Source organism: Apium graveolens, chromosome 11 (assembly GCF_009905375.1).
Source record: "Apium graveolens cultivar Ventura chromosome 11, ASM990537v1, whole genome shotgun sequence".
In the NCBI taxonomy this organism is placed as follows: Eukaryota; Viridiplantae; Streptophyta; class Magnoliopsida; order Apiales; family Apiaceae; genus Apium; species Apium graveolens.
The window spans coordinates 158,346,222-158,353,057 of NC_133657.1; the positions used below are offsets into that span (position 1 = coordinate 158,346,222).

The 6,836-nt window shown below is 42.9% G+C and overlaps 1 non-coding gene across 1 annotated transcript; it reads right to left on the minus strand.

The window, feature by feature from the left end:
* Positions 1-232: 232 nt before the first annotated feature.
* Positions 233-339, minus strand: LOC141698749 (small nucleolar RNA R71). Its single transcript, XR_012565252.1, has one exon. It is a non-coding gene; the product is annotated as a small nucleolar RNA R71 (small nucleolar RNA).
* Between the last annotated feature and the right edge of the window lie 6,497 nt (positions 340-6,836).

Consider the following 6,836-nt stretch of genomic DNA (forward strand, 5'->3'; position numbering starts at 1 on the left):
GGGTTCTCCTACTGAAGACCCCAACATGCACATCAGGGATTTCATTGAGATCTGCGACACTTTCAAGTTCAATGGTGTGACTGAAGATGCTATTAAGTTGCGACTCTTCCCATTCTCTTTGAGGGATAAAGCAAAGTGCTGGTTACATTCTCTACCACCAGGGTCTATCACCACTTGGGAGGATCTTGCTCAAAAGTTTGTCACTAAATTCTTCCCTATGGCGAAGACTATTACAATTAGGAATGCTCTTACTCAGTTTGCTCAGGAAACTGGAGAGCCTCTGTATGAGGCTTGGGATCGATATAAGGAGATGCTAAGGAAGTGCCCACACCACGGCATGCCTGATTGGATGATTATAAACTGTTTCTACAATGGACTGGGTGCTATTTCTAGACCCATGCTTGATGCAGCATCAGGAGGAGCCTTGTGGGCTAAGAGCTACAATGAAGCTTATGAATTGATTGAACTGATGGCTGCTAATGAATACCAGAATCCTTCTCAGAGACTGACTAAGGGAAAAGTAGCATGAATTTTAGAGTTGGATGTAGCAACTGCTATAGCTGCCCAACTTAAGGCTTTGACGATGAAAGTGGATACTTTGACTAATTATGGAGTTAATCAAATCACTAGTGTCTGTGAGCTTTGTGCTGGTGCACATGAGAATGATCAGTGTACTTTTTTTAGTGAATCAACTCAGTTGTGAGCAACTTTCAGCGATCGCAGCAACCTGTTCTAGCCACTTATCATCCCAACAACCGCAATCATCCTAATTTCAGCTGGAGCAACGCTTAGAATGCGGTTCAACAGCCTTATTAGCAGTACCCGGCTAAGCAGTACAACCCCCTGGTTTTCAGCAACCATAATATGCACCAAGGCAGCAACTTCAGCTACAATAAGCTAATGAAAAATCTGAATTAGAGGAGTTGAAGCTTATGTGCAAAAGTCAAGCTGTTTCCATCAAGACCTTGGAGAATCAAATTGGACAAATTGTCAATGCCTTGCTAAATCGTCAACCTGGTACACTACCTAGTGACACTGAAGTTCCAGGATAGAGGGAAGCTAAGGAGCAGGTGAAGGGAATCACTTTGAGGTCTGGAAAGGTTACGAATCCCGAACAAACTCAAACTTTGACTGAAGAAGCCGGGGCTAATGAAGAAGTAGAGCAGCAGAAAGCAGAAGTGGAACCAAGGAAGACTACTGTTGAGCACACTCCTCCTGAGGGTAATACAGGGGAGAAACAGATCTATCTTCCACCGCCTTTTCCTTAGCGGCTACAGAAAAAAAAGCTGGATAAGCAATTTGAGAAGTTTCTAGAGGTGTTCAAGAAACTTCATATCAACATACCTTTCCCTGAGGCTCTTGAGCAGATGACTAGTTACGCAAAGTTTATGAAAGGTATTTCTGAGATCTCTCTCAGAAAGTGAAGCTAGATGATTTAGAGACTGTCGCTCTCATGGAGGAATGCAGTGTCGTGCTGCAACAGAAGTTGCCTACGAAGCTTAAAGATCCAGGAAGCTTCACTATTCCATGCACTATTGGAAAAGTGTCTTTTGACATATGCTTATTTGACTTGGGAGCTAGCATTAATCTGATGCCTTTGTCAATATTCAAGAAGTTGAACTTGCCTGATCCAAAACTGACTTATATGACTTTACAGTTGGCCGACCGTTCTATTACATATCCGTGAGGTATTATGGAGGATGTCTTGGTCAAGGTTGATAAACTCATCTTCCCTGCTGATTTTGTAATTCTTGATTTCGAGGAGGATAAGAAGATTTCCATAATTTTGGGAAGACCTTTCTTGGCGACTAGTCGAACCTTGATAGATATACAAAAGGGTGAGCTCACAATGCGAGTGTTGGATCAGGATGTAACTTTTAATGTGTTCAATGCTATGAAATTTCTTACAGAAAATGAGGAGTGCTTAAAAGTGGAGCTGGTCGATTCTGTGGTTACTTCGGAACTTGATCAATTGCTAAGGTCTGATGCCTTAGAGAAGGGCTTATTGGGTAATTCAGATAGTGAAGATAATAAAGGTGAAGAACAATTGCAATATCTGAATGCTTTTACCTGAACATTTACCTGAACATTTGAGGTATGCATTTTTAGGTGATACATCTACTTTTCCTGTGATTATTGCATCTGACCTTTCAGGTAGCGACGAGGAGAAGCTTTTGAGGATTCTTAGAGAGTTCAAATCGACAATTGGATGGACTATATCAGATATTAAGGGAATCAGCCCTTCTAATTGCATGCATAAAATTCTGCTAGAAGAAGGTAGCAAGCCTACGATTGAGCAGCAAAGAAGACTTAATCCGATCATGAAGGAAGTAGTGAAGAAGGAAATTCTTAAGTGGCTGGATACAGGGATTATTTATCCCATTTCTGACAGTTCTTGGGTGAGTCCAGTTCAGGGTGTACCAAAGAAGGGAGGCATCACAGTTGTTACTAATGAGAAGAATGAGCTCATTCCTACTCGAACAGTTACGGGATGGAGAGTTTGTATGGACTAAAGGAAGCTGAACAAGTCCACTAGGAAGGATCACTTTCCTCTGCCTTTCATTGACCAGATGCACGATAGGTTGGCTGGTCACGAGTACTACTGTGTTCTGGATGGCTATTCGGGGTATAATCAGATTTGTATCGCTCTAGAAGATCAGGAGAAGACTACCTTCACTTGTCCATTTGGTACTTTCGCCCTCAGACGAGTTTCTTTTGGTTTGTGTGGTGCACCAGCCATATTTCAGAGATGTCGGATGGCCATCTTTTCTGATATGATTGGCCAGAATGTGGAGGTGATCATGGACGACTTCTCTGTATTTGGCGATTCTTTTGACGAATGCTTATAGAATCTTGGACATGTTCTCAAGAGGTGTGTTGAGACCAACTTGGTTCTCAATTGGGAGAAATGTCACTTTATGGTGCGACAGGGCATTATTCTTGGGCACAAGGTATCTGGTAAGGGTCTTGAGGTGGACAAAGTCAAGGTGGGGGTCATTGAGAATCTTCCTCCGCCAATTTCTATTAAGGGAATTCGCAGTTTTCTTGGTCATACGGGTTTCTATAGGTGTTTCATCAAGGACTTCTATAAGATTTTGAAGCCATTATGTAGTTTGCTAGAGAAAGATGTCCCTTTCAAGTTCAATGACGTGTGCTTTGCCTCTTTTGAGATATTGAAGAAAAGTTTAATCATGGCACCTGTCATAACTGCACCTGACTGGAATGAACCTTTTGAGATGATGTGTGATGCAAGTGACTATGCAGTTGGAGCAGTTCTTGGATAGAGAAAGAACAACATATTTCATGTAGTCTACTACGCTAGTAAGAAAGAACAACATATTTCATGTGGTCTACTACACTAGTAAGACCTTGAATGGTGCTCAACTGAATTATACTACTACGGAAAAAGAACTCTTGGCTATTGTCTATGGTTTTGAGAAATATCGATCTTATCTACTTGGGACTAAAGTGACAGTTTTCACTGATCACGCTGCAATTCGTTATCTAGTCTCAAAGAAGGATTCGAAGCCTAGATTGATCAAATGGGTTCTTTTTCTTCAAGAATTTGAATTAGAGATCAAGGACAGAAAGGGGACTGAAAATCAAGTCACTGATCATCTCTCGCGTTTAGAGAACCCTAATGCTACTTCACTGGACAAGACATTGATAAATGAGTCTTTCCTCGATGAACAATTATTTGGAGTGCTAGAGGAAGAACCGTGGTTTGAAGACATTATGAATTACCTTATGAGTAACATCATGCTTCCCGACTTATCATATGCTCAAAGGATGAGCCATTTCTGTTTCGACAAGGAGCTGACCAAATCATCAGGAGATGTATTCCTTACAGCGAAACGGGGGGTGGGGATCTTGCGAGATTGCCACTCAACGGCTTATGGAGGACATTATGGTGGAGAAAAGACAGCAGCTCATATTCTTTAAGCAGGTTTCTTTTGGCCAACCTTGCTTAAAGATGCTCATCAGTTCATTTTGAAATGTGATCGATGTCAACGTGTGTGTAATATATCTAAGAGGGATGAGATGCCTCTTAATGTGCTTCTCGACTCTTAATTTTTGGGGAATTGACTTCATGGTGCCATTTTTCTCATCTTGTAACAATCAGTATATCTTGTTGGTGGTTGATTATGTGTCGAAATGGGTTGAAGTTAAGGCGTTGCCAATGAACGATGTGAAGGTGGTGCTTAATTTTCTTCACAAGCAGATATTCACAAGGTTTGGAACTCCAAGAGTCATAATCAGTGATGAGGGGTCGCATTTTTGCAATCGCAAGTTCACTGCTATGATGCAAACGTATAATGTGAATCATCACATTGCTACGGCTTATCATCCTCGGAAAAATGGTCAAGATGAGGTGTCTAACAAAGAGATCAAGCACATCTTAGAGAAAGTTGTATGTCCATCAAGGAGAGATTGGTCTTTGAAGCTTGATGAAGTTGTTTGGGCTTATAGAACAGCATACAAGACTCCATTGGGAATGTCGCCGTTTCAGTTGGTTTATGGTAAGGGGTGTCATTTTCCGATGGAGCTCGAGCATAAGGCATATTGGGCTTTAAAGAAATTGAATTTTGATTTGGATGCAGCTGGAAAGAAGAGGATGCTTCAATTGAATAAACTCGACGAGTTCCGAGTTCAAGCTTATGAGAACAACAAAATGTATAAGGAGAAAGTTAAGAGGTGGCACGATAGGGGTTTAGTGCTCAAATCATTTGTGTCGGGGCAACAAGTTCTTTTGTTTAACTCTCGTCTCCGTCTTTTTCCTGTAAAGTTGAAGTCAAGGTGGTCGGGGCCCTTCATAATCAAAACTGTGATTCCACATGGAGCGGTGGAAATATTTGAGAGTGATCTGGGCCAAGCATTCAAAGTCAATGGTCAGAGGTTGAAGCATTATTATGGTGACACGGCAAACCACGAGGTGGTTAGTGCCATTTTATTGTCCGTTTGATCTCAAGATTCTACGTCGAGCTGATGACGTAAAACAAGCGCTTTTTGGGAGGTAACAAAATTTTGTTGTACATTAGTAGGTAGAGGAAGCAAGAAGAAAGGAGAAAATCACAAAAAAATCAGAAAAAGAAAAAAATTCAGGGCCAACTTTAGTAGCCAAGCGCGCCCGCGCTAAACTAGCGCGCGACCGCGCTATTTTTCCAGAAGGTAAGCGCGCCCGCGCTGATCTAGCGTCCGGCCGCGCCGATTTGGCAGAAGGTGAGCGCGCCCGTACTGGTCAAGTACGCGGCCACGCCGGGGTCCCAACTCAGAAAAAAAATAAAAACAACAGTGTTGAAGAGAAAAATGGGATTTTTGCTACAAAACCAATTTCAAACCGAATTTTACTCTTCCACATCCCAAATTTCCCTCTCCAAATAAAACCCATTATTCTCACGATTCCCATAATCAATTCCCACTTCTATTCCATATCTAATTCTCTTCTCACCATCTATATATACACACACTTATACACAAACTTCTCCACCACATCACAAATTCTCAAACACAAAAATCTCTCAAACACTTAGTTTTATTCTCTCTTATTCAATCTCAATGGCACCTAAGAGACAAAGAACTCAAGTAAGTAGCAGCACCACCGATTCTTCATCTGTGGGTGGTGTGAGGCCAAGGTTTTCTAATCCTAAGGCTGAAGAGCAGTACACGAGGCTTCTCTCGAAGCCTATTACAAAGGAACGAAGTTTTCTGCCATCAGGGAAGAATGGTAAGTTGTTGGAGATGATTCTGGAGATGGGCTTGGTTCCTTTTTACGAGGCTCCCGTTGCTGTGCCCATGAGTGTTGTGCAAGAGTTCTATGCTAATGCGAAGGCGGAGAAGAATGGCTTCACGGTGATCAGGGGGATGACTGTGGAGTATATGCGGATGCAATAAGGAGGGTGATTGATCAGCCCGCGAGGAAGCCTGGTCAGGACACTTGGAATGATAAGACTCCGGAGGACTTTAATCTAGATCTGATCATTGCTACTCTTTATGTGCCCGAGACTCACTGGAAGTTTAAGAGGGGCACAACTGATTACTCCATGTTCCCTGTGTCGTGCATGAACAGGTTTGCTCGGGCTTGGAACTCATTTATTTGTACTAACATCATGCCATCATCACATGTGCATGAGATTACTGTGGAGTGTGCTTGTCTGCTTTGGGGTATTCTTCAAGGAGATTATATTGATTTGGGGATGGTTATATATCAGGGGATTTTGAGATTCTTGAGAGGAGGTACTACGGGTTCTATACCCTATGTGTCTGTTGTGACGAAGCTGTGTGTGGCAGTTGGTGTTCATTGGCCCGCACATGAGCATCTATAGCTTCCCAGTGCTCCTATCGACAGTTTGATGCTGTTGAACATGATAGAGTGGGGAGGAGGAAAGCCTGATTTGAAGGGGCTTGGCTACTCTTTTGACCATCTGCCAGGTGGAAGGCCTCGCGATCAGATGTATGCGGGTGGAACGCAGCAGGTGGGTAAGGCAGCATGGAGAGCTCAGTTGGGAGAGGAGGCTGGTCCTTCGGGATCACAGCAGCAGCAGCAGGAGCAGGAAGAAGCATGAGCAGATGTTGTAGTTAGTTTAAGCATGACACAGTATAGGCGTCTAGCGAGGAGGATGGATGCTATGCATGACATCCATAGCAGGTTTACACGTGATCTCACTCAGACACTTGGAACTGCATTCAGAGCCATCGGTGTTGACATCCAGTGGCCAGTATTTGGTGAGGACTATGTGTATCCACCTCCAGACACGCCTGACACTCCAACCGTTGAGTGTGATGATCCTGATTCGGAGTAGGTATGCATGATTCCTTACTATTACCTTCACTAAGGA